The sequence below is a fragment of the Pseudoliparis swirei genome, chromosome 13, assembly GCF_029220125.1.
Source record: "Pseudoliparis swirei isolate HS2019 ecotype Mariana Trench chromosome 13, NWPU_hadal_v1, whole genome shotgun sequence".
Classification (NCBI taxonomy): Eukaryota; Metazoa; Chordata; class Actinopteri; order Perciformes; family Liparidae; genus Pseudoliparis; species Pseudoliparis swirei.
In genome coordinates, this window is record NC_079400.1 from 19,300,314 (window position 1) to 19,315,953 (window position 15,640).

The following is a 15,640-nucleotide window of genomic DNA, read 5'->3' on the forward strand; positions in this document are numbered from 1 at the left end:
TAAATGACAACTTGTTGGTTCATTTCCTTTGTGTACGGATGAAGCAAACAAGATATAGTGTCTAAGGAGTATTTACTCCTCCCAAGTGCTGCTACAAACGCAGTCCATGGACACCACCCTCACAGGGTCAGTGGTTGATATCCACCCAGTTGTTTAGGAGCGCTTTAAGCAGCCGACTCTGCTTTGCCGAGGGCAGACTGGAGCAAATCATTGTATGTTCTTTTTTGCAATTGTTCTAATCACCTGATGAATGAATGCTTTTGGACGACGCTGAAGTGAAAGCGAGAGGACAGCTTGTACAGGTATGACTGGCATGTGGAGTTCTGGCAGAAATCCTCAAACGTCACCGCCCTGTCTTCGTCTTTATGACAGCACACACAGTCAGAGGCGGAGGGTCGGTGGAGTAGTGGGCTCATTCATTCGTAGGCATCCCCCCAAAAACGAGCTACTCCGAGTACCTTTAAAGTAGGTTAAGGACAAGAGTAACGTTTGTATTTTTGTAACTTTTTAATCTGAAAACACAACATGACATTGATAGCATTCTCTGGATGCCTTGTGGTGTCCTGCACCGAGGAACAACATCCTTGTTGAACCAGTTTGACACTCAGACAATTACAAATAATTTGCAGATTATGCAGGTTTTTGATTAGTCAGTGAACACCCATGGCAGCTATTTCTATTTCGCACACACAATGTTATAAAAATAAGAGGTTGTGAAACACATGACATCTGTATGTTTTAGAAAAATAAGTATGTAGCTTTGTAACACTTTTCAAACCAAGACAGAAGAAGATCACTCGTATGTTTAAACCTTAACATATGAAAGGAATGAAAAATGGAACAAAAACGATGAAAAATAAAGCAAAGTACAAATATAACAAAGTGCAATGGTTAGTCCTGCCTGCCCCAAACACTTGTTTTACATTCTATTATAGAAAGAGAACAAAAGTACAGAAAATAAATGTTGCTGATGCTCCAAAATTTATTCCCACTGTCCCACTATTGTCACTTTAAAGTCCAACTAAAATTAACCCCGCTTACAAACAGGAACGCATGTCTTGTCCGACACCGTAGCTTGCTGAACAAGCCACCACACACACATTCTCTGGGGAAAAGACTACTCTAGATACGTAAATAGCTGCTCAGCGAGATAGCTCAATAGCTACTTAGCTAGGTAACTCGATAGCTGTTCAGGTAGATAGCTAAATAGCTACTGAGCTAGATAGCTAAATAGCTACTGAGCTAGATAGCTAAATAGCTACTCAGCTAGCTAGCTAAATAGCTACTGAGCTAGATAGCTAAATAGCTACTGAGCTAGATAGCTAAATAGCTACTCAGCTAGATAGATAAATAGTTACTGAGCTAGATAGCTAAATAGCTACTCAGCTACTGAGCTAGATAGCTACTGAGCTAGATAGCTAAATAGCTACTCAGCTACTGAGCTAGATAGCTACTTAGCTAGATAGCTAAATAGCTACTCAGCTATATAGCTATTGAGCTAAATAGCTAAATAGGTGTTCAGCTAGGTAGCTAGGTCACCTGCAAATGTGACAAGATGCTGGTGTGGTCGTTAGTAACAATACACCGTCTACCTGTGACATGTACAGCAGGTTGCAGCGCAAGTTAAGAGACTAAAAAGAGTATTTCTGATATATCCCCAAATACCTATTGTGTCTCTTTTGAGAAACACTACAAAAAGGGGATGACTAAAAGTGATTTCAGTTAGAATTAAAGTCTTGAGGAACCAGTGGTGCTTCATTTCAGTGTTTGAATGTTGCTCCTTCCTGTTTCCATGTCCTCAAAGTCCGTGAGCATACTCCTCATCTTTGCAAACTCATGAAGAGTTCTCCCGCACTGATCGGCTGAACCTCTGATACAGTTTCTTAACTTTTCGTCATGCTCTGAATTTGGAGTGATTCGGATGACAGGGGCGATGCAGTTGATGACTGACCTCAGCGGACACATCCATAACTTGCTTGCTCCTCTCAGTCAGTTCAGCTGTTCTCTTCAGCGCCTGCTTGAGTTGCTTTGCTGTCGTCAGACTTTCTTTGGACTGTGACTTAGTTTTTGTTAATAACGAGGAGGATGTTTTCTCCAACTCCTCAGACATGTCCATAATATCTTTCAGGATATCCTTTTGTTCTTCAATGATTTCCATGAATTCTTTCCCCAAATCTTCCACTGTTTGTTTAATTGTGATCTCTTCCAATGCCTCGACTAGATTGGCGATAACAACAGCTATACCTCCACTAAATGCTGCAATTTGTCCTGCGATTAAGGCAATTGCTCCTGCGAATGCCACAATTAATTGTGCTGTTGTCAATTTATTAATATCAGCTTCTGTTGGCAAAACTGCACATATTGCCAGAGCTACAACTATTCCAAGTCCTCCTACAACTGCCCCCATCATTCTTCTTGTGTTGGCGCTTTCCTGTATCTCTTGCACTTTTAAGGCGGCTTTAGCTCAGTGAGGTAAGAGGGCCGTCCTGCAACCGCAGGGTTGTGGGTTCGATCCCCGCTCTCCCCATTAGTTGCAAAGTCGAAGTGTCCTTGAGCAAGGCACTGAACCCCCAGTTGCTTCCCGGGCTTCACCGCAGCCCACTGCTCCTTAATAACTAAGGATGGGTTAAATGCAGAGAACTAATTTCCCCTTGGGGATTAATAAAAGTGTATATTCTTATTCTATATTCGTAACACAGAGTTCACCTGCAATGGCTTGCATTCTTTTTTTCTGACTCTCATACTGGTCAATAAATAATCTCCCGGCGTCACCTAGTCCGTGTAGCAGATCAGACAAATGAGGTGGTGGCTGTCTTGACATTTTCAGAAAGTCTTCAATCAATTGATTGTGCGTATGTATGTGAGAGTGCAAAAAAACTCTGGGGTTTCAGTCCGCTGGCTGTCTCGTATTGATCTTCATTCAGAGATGGTCACGCCTGTAATGTGAGAAGAAGCAGAGTTACACTGTCATAAAGGTACAAAAACAAACAGACACATTAAAAAAAAATTATTATACTATTTCGAGACCTTTTAACGTGACTCAATTCAACACAATAACAGACAGCAACAGAGGTGGCATGTCCGTACGTTGTGCTGGAGGCAGAGATCGATTAACCAGGACTACCAACGTGGTGAAATGGAGTAGAATGGGTTTCCGCACTAAAAGGACACCACGTGTCGTCGCTTAATTTCAATGGAACCACCTCGGCCAATGGAACGGAGCTTTTGACACTCAAATTAGCACCGTCGACCAATCGCAAGCTGCCCTCATGGAGCTACGTTGCATTAGTTCAGTGGTGCTCAAACTTTTTCTGTCACGCCCCACTTCCAAGGAAGGAACAAGTTCATGCCCCAACAAAAACAACAACAACAACAACAACAGCAACAATGCAACCTTTGCAATACAAAGCTAGTGCAGATATGTGTGAGCCATCACGTTGTATCGGTATTAGTGGCCACAACGAGTCTTCTCTCCACTACAAGTTTTTAATTGGCGGATTGCAGGCTTGATACAGACATTCCTCATTCATGCTCAATTTTGAGCTTTTATTTTGAAGGGAAGCAGACGAAAAATTCTATCTCACAGAGGTAGAATGTGGCGAGTGGTCAAGAATCTTGTCTGTTACGGCGTAACGTAAACATTTACAAGTAAGTGCAGGCATTTCATTTTTAACATATATTTATTCATGACTTAGTTTCATGTCTGTATACGTTTGTAATATGTGAAGTTCTCAATAAAGGTCTTGAAAATAAATCTTAATTTCCTCTTGCCTGTAATACCTTCGCGTCCCACTAGAGGGGCGCGCCCCACAGTTTGAGAACCACAGTTTTACATGATACAAACATTAAATCTCATTGTGCAAAGTAGTCGAAACAATCCGATATTACCTCGTTTCCACCTTCAAATGGTTGCTATCGAGGAAGCAGGTACAGGTGTCAGGTGTCAGGTGTCTTGGGTGCAGTCGTCGGTGATTCGTGATGCAGAAATCTAGATGAAGTTAGAAGAGACGGTAAGTATGCCACAAAAGGCCCGTACGTACCCTGATTCCTCTTCATGCCGTAACTTTTCACGCTTCTGCGTTCTTAACCTCTTGACCCCCACCCGGTTTTTTAGGTTTCTGCTCGAAATGACATACCCAAACTAAAAAGGGTGTAGCTCTGCAACCACACAAGCTATTTGAATAATGTTGGCGTTATAATAAAGGGAACACATGTGAGCTTTTGTTCAGATGTGTAAATATTAGCATATATGTTACTGGTTAAGAGTAAATAAAGATGAATCTTCTGTTTTCATAGAAGTTTCAGGTTCGATTAGGAAAAAAAGCACTTTCAGGATGAATATATCCTGGATGGATGCACAGCAAAGGCCTAAAATCACCCAGATAATAATACAACTTGTGAACAGACTCTCTGCAAAGTTTGACTCAGAAAAAATAAAGCAGAACAATAGTTGGAGACTTTTTAGTAAAGAGAATTTAGGCGAGGTCTCTAAAATTTGCATTTGGGCACATTGAAGCACCATCTGTGCCATTTGACTTTTCTCATGTACCAAACCATTTATTTCACTTTCACTTTTACTTGTGGTGTTCAATACATGCAAATACATCATTATGTGGCTTTAAAACAGTAAATCAAAGATTAAAAAAACAATCAAACAAAGTGGTGCTGTGCGCGTGCGTGCTGTGCGTAAAGCCGGTTTTTGGATCTGTCACAGCGCAGCTGTTGCGCGCAGATATCTCCGCCGGGGAAGGGCGGATTTTAAAGAACGACACGTCATTGGAATACTTAGAGCCAATAGAATCGATTGGTATCAAGAAAGACAAGATTGACAGCACTGTGAGCCAATAGGAGACAGAAAGGCGTCGCCATATTTGAAATGTGAAATCCGATTCGCTGAAATTGAACTTCCTGACAGCTGACTATGACGCTTCCCAAAAGTCCGCCTGGTTTTAAAAGGGACACACACACACACAAAAGCCATGCCAGATGGAATGCAGGAGATAAACGTTTTTTCTTCTTCTCAAGAACAAAAGTATGTTGAATTTGCTGAATGTAAAGCTATGAAGCGATTAATATTTCTGTGTTCTTTGGCTTATATCTCCGTGATACTTTGGTGCAGAAGGATTCTGTAAAGATATTTAGAATCTGTGTGAAGTCCTCTTGCTTTCGAACATCTCTTCTTTTATGATTGCACAAAGCTACATGTCGCTAGCTACGGAAACGTTCTGAGTGGGCCGACACCTGACAAAATTATGATCATGATATTTGTATTTTTATTTCAGTTGGTGTTTGAGTTGTGTTTAAATGGCTCACTGATTCTTGTAGCCCCAGTTGTCTTCTTTAATTTGATGTACAACATCAATATATTTGCTCATGTTTATTATAATATTATAGACAGTTTAGAACACAATCTCAAATATGCACCACAGGTGGTGCAATGGGGCTTAAGTGGCTCAAATCACAACACATATAAACATAATAACTTATTTTTAGCCAGTAATTTTTTAAAAAGAAAATACAATTTGAGAGGATTTTTGCATTATGTAATCAGCAGGTCAGACAGTATTTACGGAAAGGATTCAAAAACAAAGATGTAAATTGAGGACAAATTAAAAGTCTTACCTGATAGTGAATCCTTTCTGTCCTCTGTACCTTCTCACTTTCATTTGCGAGGCTTTGTGTCTCTCTCTGTTGTGGCTTGTTCCTTCGACACGTGAGTCACATGACTCCATCACGTGCCAACATTCACTTCCAGAGAAGTGTTGTCATTGGAAAGCCAGGTTTAAAAAGCTCAATGTGTACAATGTCTCAAAGATGTGTAAATTGTAGGAATGTGGTAATAAAATGTTCAGGCAGTACAGCCCACCATGTTGGGAAGTAATCACCCCGAAAAGCAGCTCTGGGAAAAGTTTACTCAAAATGCTCCATAAACTGTTTTACTTTTTTTAATGCAAATTTTAAACCCAAATGAAATTAAATAAAAATGTCTAAATTGAAAAAAAGTCAGTAAAGGAATGGCCAATATATTAGAAAACTAAGGTGGATTTAAAACATTATTTAAGTAGAAATTATATAAGTAGAATATATATATATATATATATATATTCTACTTATGTCTGTCTTTTGAAAAAATATTTATTTCTTCCTCTTTTTCCTTTTTTGTTCAGTGAAACTGAATAAAATTAATGAATAAAAAGTTTTAAAAATAAATTAAATAAAACATTTAATTAAAAAGGGAAATTTAAAAGGGAAAGGGACTAACACACGCATATGAAAAGAAATTTGCACATCGGGATGAAACATGTTTTACTTTCCGCTCTAATTTGCTTTAAAAGTAAAAAAACGTGGAAGCTAGATCCTAAAGATCTTCTTCTTTGATCTCCTAAATACCACATTTATTATCAATGGAGGTTGGGCCTACTCCAAGCATCCTGCCCAAACCGGAATAGCCACACAAGTTATTCAGTGGGCGTGGCCTTTGATTGACACCTGAGAGTAACACAACTCTTGGCTGCACAATGCTTGATGTCAGTCAGCAGAGGTGAATGATGACAGGAAGACAGGTGATTAAATTAAGTTTCTGGGAAGTTTATCACATCAATTATTGTTTTATAAATCACATACTTCATATCACTTACATTAGAAATCCCAGTCATAACCAATGAATGCAAATTCAAAATAATTTAGGGTTTCCTGCATTAACAATTATTCAACGCACTACTTTTAGAATAGGTGGAACTAACATATGCATAGTTGTTTTGTGACATTGTATGTATGGGGATATTGATGGGTACCAAGAGAACCCATTTTTATTTACATATAATTAACCTTAGAAGTTAAGGCAACCCTCCGAAAATCGGCTTGCCATTTTTCCCTCATAAAAATGAAGACGAGCCAGCATGTTGTGGATGGAACCAATAGATTCATCTGAAGGACATGATGTCATCCGGCGGGCCTCAGAGGTTTTCCAAAATGGCCCCCAACATCTGAACCTGGAGCCATCCCTATGGGCCGACCCACAGTACCTGGATCTGAACCAATGGTTTCGGTTCTCTTTTGAGCCGAATGGAATGGATGTCCATGGAATCGATGTCCATGGAATGGATGTACACGGAATCGATGTCAATGGAATCGATGTCAATGGAATCGATGTCAATGGAATCGATGTCAATGGTATCGATGTCAATGGAACCGATATCCATGGAATTGATGTCCATGGAACCGATATCCATGGAATCGATGTCCATGGAATCGATGTCAATTGAATCGATGTCAATGGAATCGATGTCTATGGAATCGATGTCAATGGAATCGATGTCTATGGAATCGATGTCAATGGAATCGATGTCAATGGAATCGATGTCTATGGAATCGATGTCAATGGAATCGATGTCAATGGAATCGATGTCCATGGAATGGATGTACATGGAATCGATGTCAATGGAATCGATGTCAATGGTATTGATGTCAATGGAACCGATATCCATGGAATCGATGTCCATGGAACCGATATCCATGGAATCGATGTCCATGGAATGGATGTACATGGAATCAATGTCAATGGAATCGATGTCAATGGAATCGATGTCAATGGTATCGATGTCAATGGAACCGATGTCCATGGAATCGATGTCCATGGAACCGATATCCATGGAATCGATGTCCATGGAATCGATGTCAATTGAATCGATGTCTATGGAATCGATGTCAATGGAATCGATGTCTATGGAATCGATGTCAATGGAATCGATGTCCATGGAATCGATGTCAATTGAGTCTATGGAATCGATGTCAATGGAATCGATGTCAATGGAATCGATGTCTATGGAATCGATGTCAATGGAATCGATGTCTATGGAATCGATGTCTATGGAATCGATGTCAATTGGCCATGGAATCGATGTCAATAGAATCGATGTCAATGGAATCGATGTCTATGGAATCGATGTCAATGGAATCGATGTCAATGGAATCGATGTCAATGGAATCGATGTCTATGGAATCGATGTCAATGGAATCGATGTCCATGGAATCGATGTCAATGGAATCGATGTCAATGGAATCGATGTCTATGGAATCGATGTCAATGGAATCGATGTCCATGGAATCCATGGACATGGAAGCGATGTCCATGGGGTTCCCTAACGGACATGGAGGTGAGCATGACCTCTTTTAAATTAGAATAGTTTATTCTTCTGTGATACCATATTAATATCTCATTCAACAGAAAAGTGCTCACAGACCCAAAAAATAGAAAATCCAGTTTGTTTATTTTTTTAAACTCGAGGGTAGGAGTAGAGTCGTGGTCCTCTAGCGAGCCGGCCCCTACAGACCGGCCCTGATTGTATGAACGCCAGCATGTCAGGTCTTTGTCTGCCTTTCATCCCAAACCATTTCCTCTCTCCTATTCCCTCTATTTTCTCCCTCCGGGGTCAATCTGGATACGCCTTCTCGTAAATTTCCGCGTCATAAAAACGTCAAAATGCCGGTTAAGTACATTTACGCGGTAAGGCGAGCCGAAAATGAAAGTGTTTAGAGACGGACGGGCCGTAAAGGGACTAACAAGAGGAATGACAGACGCTGATAGGGGGTGACAGGAAAGAGAGGCGGAGACATCGAAAAGAGAAGATTTAGCCCCGCGCAGCCAGGTTTCTGTAAGCCTCGAGCTTTAAATTAATGCTCACTGGAGCAATTAGGATGACGAGAGGATATCCTCCTCAGCTCCGAGAGAGAGCTGATGAGAAGAGGAGTGCACGGTGCCGGTCAGGAAGGGACTAGAGGACTTCCTGTTCCATCTGTCCAGAAATGAAGGATTGGCTCGCCTTTTAAATACATCATTTTTATAAAGCCCAAAACTTAGAACCGTGTGTAAATCATTTTTATTTTTTTGCGTGCGAGCAGGCATGGTAATATGTGCATGAGCACTTATATTTATATATATAAATATATATAGATACATACATATATATATATATATACACAAATATATATACACAAATATATATATACAAATATATGTAAATATATATATATATACAAATATATATATATAAATATATATAAATATATACATACATATATACATATATATGTATATATATATATATATATATATACATATATAAATATATATATACAGGACTGTCTCAGAAAATTAGAATATTGTGATGAAGTTCTTTATTTTCTGTAATGCAATTAAAAAAACAAAAATGTCATGCATTCTGGATTCATTACAAATCAACTGAAATATTGCAAGCCTTTTATTCTTTTAATATTGCTGATTATGGCTTACAGCTTAAGAAAACTCTAAAATCCTATCTCATAAAATTTTAATATTTCCTCAGACCAAGTAAAAAAAAGATTTATAACAGCTGAGTGTTTGTCAAGGCTCAGGAAACCCTTGCAGGTGTTTCGAGTTAATTAGACAATTCAAGTGATTTGTTTAATACCCTACTAGTATACTTTTTCATGATATTCTAATATTTAGAGATAGGATATTTGAGTTTTCTTAAGCTGTAAGCCATAATCAGCAATATTAAAAGAATAAAAGGCTTGCAATATTTCAGTTGATTTGTAATGAATCCAGAATGCATGACATTTTTGTTTTTTAAATTGCATTGCAGAAAATAAAGAACTTCATCACAATATTCTAATTTTCTGAGACAGTCCTGTATAGGCTTGACATAATTACATAAAGTGAAAGAACATAAGAAATAAGAGAATTAAATTGACTACATTGAAGATTTTAATTGGTAATATTTTAAAAGGCTCTTAAATGGTTCTTTAAAATACCTTGTGGTTCTACGAGGAACCATCACCTACAGGCACCTTTATAGGTTCTTTGAAGAACTCTTTAAGGAAATGGTTCTTTAGAGAACCCTGGTTTGAAAGGTTCTTTGTGGACCCAGAATGGTTCTTCTATGGCATCGCTCTGAAGAACCATTTTCGGTTCCAGGTGGCACCTTCATGGTTCTTTGTGTTGTTTTTACCCCTCAAAATATCCAACCCCCAAAAAACATCTTAGCCATATATAAAAATAGATAAGACATGTATACAAACTGCTAATTATTTATTTTCTGATTTCGGGGAACTCGATTGTCTCTCTCCAAAAATATAAGAACTCATCCACCTCCATCACACAGCTCTCTGACTCACACCTTGAATCTCTATTTGTTTAACTCGTACAGAAATGTGAAGTAAAGAATGTAAAGAGGCAACAATGGCGTCTGTTTCTCCTGATTCAACATGAAATATTCTCTCACTCCGTCTTCAGACGTGAAGGTGGCGTCGACCTTCTCACAGGAAGTCGTGAATAACATGTCAAACTACGCGATGCTGGCGCTATTGTTTCATATGGAGCAACAAACACGACAGCAGGACGCACCAGCGCCTTCCCTCTCCCTCGTCAACGTGTATTTAGAGTATTTCTGTCTTCGGCCGCACGTCTTTCGTCTCATTCGAGCTTTAATTCGGGAGAAAAGGAGAAAACGTTGGCGTCTTGGCTGGAGCTCCAGAAGCAACAGATTGCATGTGGCGGCGGACCAGTTACCCCCCCCGCCCCCTCCCCCCTCCCCTCGTGGCGACCTCACCTTTCTGCCATTAAGTGAGCCAGACGCTACTTCATCTCAGCAAATTGTTGCGTTTTTTTTCGTCGATGTTCCCGATCTCTGAAACACACTTCACTTCCCTCGCTTCCTTCGCTTCCCTCGGTCCCTCGTCGCCCCCGCGTTCACTTGTACAATATTTGCAGTCGAAAAATGTCCTCACAACGTTCTCCCGTTCCTAATTATGCTGTTTGTTATCACGCTCAGCCACCTGTGTGTGTGTGTGTGCGTTCACATTTGATTGCATAAGTGTGTGTGCCGCGTGGCTCGTGGCTCGTTGCGATTCTGCTCCGTTCTGTTCGTTGTGTTTGTTGCTCTCGTTGCTGACATTTATTCATGTTGCTCTCACTTCTCTCTTCTCTGGATCCCCCACCCCCCCCCCCAAAACAAATAAAGTTAATTTAATTTTTTGTGTGTGATGGTGGTGGTGGTGGAGAGGACACCACCCGGAACAACAGTGTGGTGTCAGGGTGGGGGAGGAAAGGAAGCTTAACCAATGAGAGGATGATTTTTAACTACATCACAAAATCATTCAATCAAAAAAACAAAGAAGACAACACAGTGAGAAAAGATGTGTGTGTGTGTGTGGGGGGGGGGGTAGCTTCTGATGCAGAAAAGAGGAGCCAATACAAACTTCAAGTAAATAAGATCAGAATTAAGTGAAGAAATTCAAGATTCTCTCTCTCTCTCTCTCTCTCCTTCTCTTCCTCTATGTCGCTCTCTCCCTCTCCCCCCCCCCCCCCCCTCTCTCTCTCGTCAAATAGACTGAAGTAGCTCAGTGGCTCCAGACACATGGGCTGTACCACTATGTGCACATACTTAGATAATACATGCATGTGTGTGTGTGTGTGTGTGTGTGTGTGTGTGTGTGTGTGTGTGTGTGAATGTGTGTGTGTGTGTGTGTGTCAAGTTTCCACATGTGAGGGTTTCTGATATTTAAATTGGCGCGTACATCACACTACCGGCTCATTATAACCGAGGTCCGCTATCTGGACCGCACATCTCCGGCTCCCTGTTTGTTCTTTATTGGCATAAACTGCTCACCGGCCTTTAGAAAAAAGAAGAACAAATAAAATGAGAAAAGATCCCAAATGGAGCGAGGGAAGGCTCTGGAGCTCTGCCCGACCTGCTTCAACGTGTTCTCATCGCTCTCGTTGGCGGTGTCAGGTTGCCAGGTTGTCCGTGAGCAGGGGCTCGGTGCTCACGCGTGATACTCCGTGTCTGGAGGAACCGGAGACGCTGATTTGTGGTCAGGTTTCTCTCATTTCTCCCTGATGGTCTAGTTTGGGGATTTAAGACGTGGAACCCGATACGGGTTCTGTTTGCTCCCCGTCTGCATGTGGAGCGCATGCACCACATGCAGCCATTCTTCATGACCCTCCTCCTCCTCCTCCTCCTCCTCCTCCTGTGGTGGACCGGTGAGCTCGGCCAGTAAAAAGGGTTTTTAAACGTCAGGAGGCCGTAAAGCGTTTTGTGAGGTCACGAGTTTCAATATCCAGAAATCCTGCTTGGTTATGTCACTTAGCTCATGAAGTTCTTTATTTAGTCTTGTGTGCATGTGTGGCTCAAAATGAACTCTGTTACACAAATAATAAATTACGCAAGAAGTGGTTCTCAATACACTAAATGCACAAAATTACCACAAAAGGCACAAAAATACCACAAATTACCACTAAAATAGACAAAAATACCACAAATAACGACGAAATTACTACTAAAATACACAAAATTACCACAAAAAGACAAAAAATTACCACTGAAATACACAAAAAGGCACAAAAATACTACAAATTACCACGAAAATACACAAAACTACCACAAAAAGACACAAAATGACCACAAAAATACAAAAAATGACCACAATAAGGCACAAAAATGCCACAAAATTACCACAAAAAGACACACCTCTCACCTCTTGAACACACACATCTTTTTTTCACCCATCGTGTCCACGTTAAAGTTTGAGGTGAATTGTGAGCGTTCAGAACGGTAACGAAGTGGCAGCAAGTATAACGTATAAAGCCGGATCCCTAAAGTACAGCTGCTGATTGTGAACAACATTTACCTGGATCGGGACACATCGTCCAATCAGTGACATTTAAACTCAACTGTCGAGTCAGCGTCACGCTGACCTGAATATTCCTGCATCAGCTGTTTTAGGCCGAGCCCGACCCTCTCTGAACGACGTGAGACGAGCCTCGTTTACATAGAAGTGCAGGCTGCATGGAACCGGGAGATACTGAGTGTGTGTGTGTGTGTGAGTGTGTGTGTGTGTGTGTGTGGACACTCACAGTTAGGAGGAGCGTGTTTATATGAAGTGTGTTGGGGCCCAGTGCAGTGAGACGATCTGGAGCTTCAAGCCAATAACGTTTCAGTTTGACTGCAATTAAATTTAATAATGACCCAAAAAAGTCAATTGCCACGCCAAACCCACGACTTCACACACACACACACACACACACACACACACATTCACACATACGTGTTATGAAGGTGTCAGCCAGCTGCCGCTTCTTGACGTCTCCGTTAGCGGTGATGAGATGAGTGTTTCACCTCGAGGCTCGCTGACTTTCATCTCTGGATTTTCTTACGCACACACACACACCTGAACACACTCACACACGTGCGCGCGCACACACACGCAGAAATACACATGTACACACACTCGCACACACACACGCACACACAATCACACGTGCACACACGCACACACACACACACTCGCAGGCACGCACACAAACGTATGCAAACACACACAAGCACGCACAAACGCACACACATACTCATACACACACACATGCACACACAGGCGCATACACACTCGCAGACACACACACACACAAAGGATCCTGCATCCAGACGCACGGGTCGCTTCATGGAAAACACATTGTTTAAGAACCATGAACATGATCACATGACCACGTGATCATGTGACCATGGTCGAATACAAGCAGCCGGTCTTAAACTCTCCTCACACGATGTGGGACATGAGACACAAGCTTGTGTGTGTTTAGGTGTGTGTGTGTGTGTGTGTGTGTGTAAGACTCATCTCCCTTAAAAACAAGCAACATGTGATTCTTGTCCGTATCGGTGTGAAGTGCCAGGATGTATCCAGATGATCTCCTCTTTAAACCGTTGTGAGCTCGGCCTGAAGTCCAGAGGCTCCGCCCACCGCGTGTTATCGCTTCTGTTCAGAGGCGAAAAAAAAGTGCCAAAAGCAACATCAAAAAACTGCACAAGCTTCTTGAATTATTATAATAATTCAAAACACAAAGCTCAGAAACAGTGAGCACTCATGCGCTTTTTTTGTTGCCCTAAATTCACATGAATTATAATCATTATCAAAATGAGCTCAGTCTGGGTGCACTCGCCTGGAGCGCTCTTTATCGTGACACATTACTGCACTTATGTTCCTGTTATCCAGCGTGACTCTTAAAGAATTACACATGACTGAAACCAATGGCTAATCCCACCCTCCTTGCATGAATAGAGAGAGCACAATTATAATTACTCGTGAATCGCAGAGTTCACATTGGAATTACGTTAAATACAGATTGCAGCTGAGAAAAGTTTTTTTGGGTTGAACCTCTAAGTATAATATGAAGAAATGCTCGCGTATGCTTTACTTTGTATAAACATTACAGAGGCGGAGTCAAACTAGCACCAGGCTACAACTAATGCGGAAGTGCCTTAAACGTGCATTCTCTCTATTGGTCACAAGGGGGCGACGTCAAATATATATATATATCAATAAATAAACATATATATATATACATATTTTTATATATGTATATATATATTTATATATATCTATATATAGATATATATATATAAATATATAAATATATAAATATAAATATATATACATATATATATATTGCCCAATAATTTCAATCAAAGAGGTTGCGAAGTAGTGAGAGAATAAGGTAAACCAAAAGGCTAAATTTCTTGTCTGTCGACCACAACAGAGTATTCAAAAATAGTAACCAGAGCAGACTATAGGACAGTTATGACTCGATTCTCTTCAAATCCCCAACTTCCATCTTGTAATAATACGTTCCCATCGCTCAAAATTGTTCCAACTTCTCAGCGAACACAAACATGTAGGATGTGTTTTCAATGTGCACAATGAGCGTAAATAGTGAAAAGGTAAAAAGGTGCAAAGATGTAGTGGCCGATAATCCGAAGGTATATAGGGGTCAGCATGTCGCCTCTTCTATGTTTACAGTCATCTGTTATGTCACAAAAAAAGCCAACTGTTTGCTTTTTATTTTCTTTCTCCTGGCCACAGGTTCCACCCTGCCCTATGAATGTGACAATTTCTGTTTCCGACTGTGAGAAAAAGAATAAATCAACAACATCTGCAACAGGTAGTGGCCTCCCAGTGAACTCTCATTGACGGGGTCAACGTGTTTGGGGTTTATTTTGGAAAGAGAAGAAATTTACATGAGCAATAGAAATATTTTTACATCGTAGTGGATATTTTGGACCGAGCTAAAATTCTTTTGTGTTACAAGAGAACTTTATAACCACGTCATTGCCAGATTCCTTTACGGCTGCAGGGGGAAAGGCAGCGTTGAGAACTCAACCGGGACCCTGATCCCCATGCAGGCTGAAACTCACCCAGACACCCCCCCTGCCACAATGTGCCCTAATGAGGCGTGACTGGTGCTGTGTGTGTGTGTGTGTGGACTATTTGCTCAAACAAGAGAGTCATGATCATAATGATTTCAGTTGCAGACTTTTTAGAAAAACGCGGATAGGAAATCCAACACAGATGAGATTTATTTAACGTGTGTCAGGGTTCTCTCAGAGTCTTAATGCTACTTCAAAGTCAACATTGATTTGTTTAGAAAGTGCGGTTGAAGGAATAAAAGATCTTTCTGGTAGGAGTAGTGATCTCTTTAGTAGGAGTAGTAATCTTTCTCATAGGAGTAGTTATCTTTCTCATAGGAGTAGTTATCTTTCTAGTAGTAGTAGTGATCTTTCTAGTAGTTGTCGTGATCTTTCTACTAGGAGTAGTGATCTTTCTCATC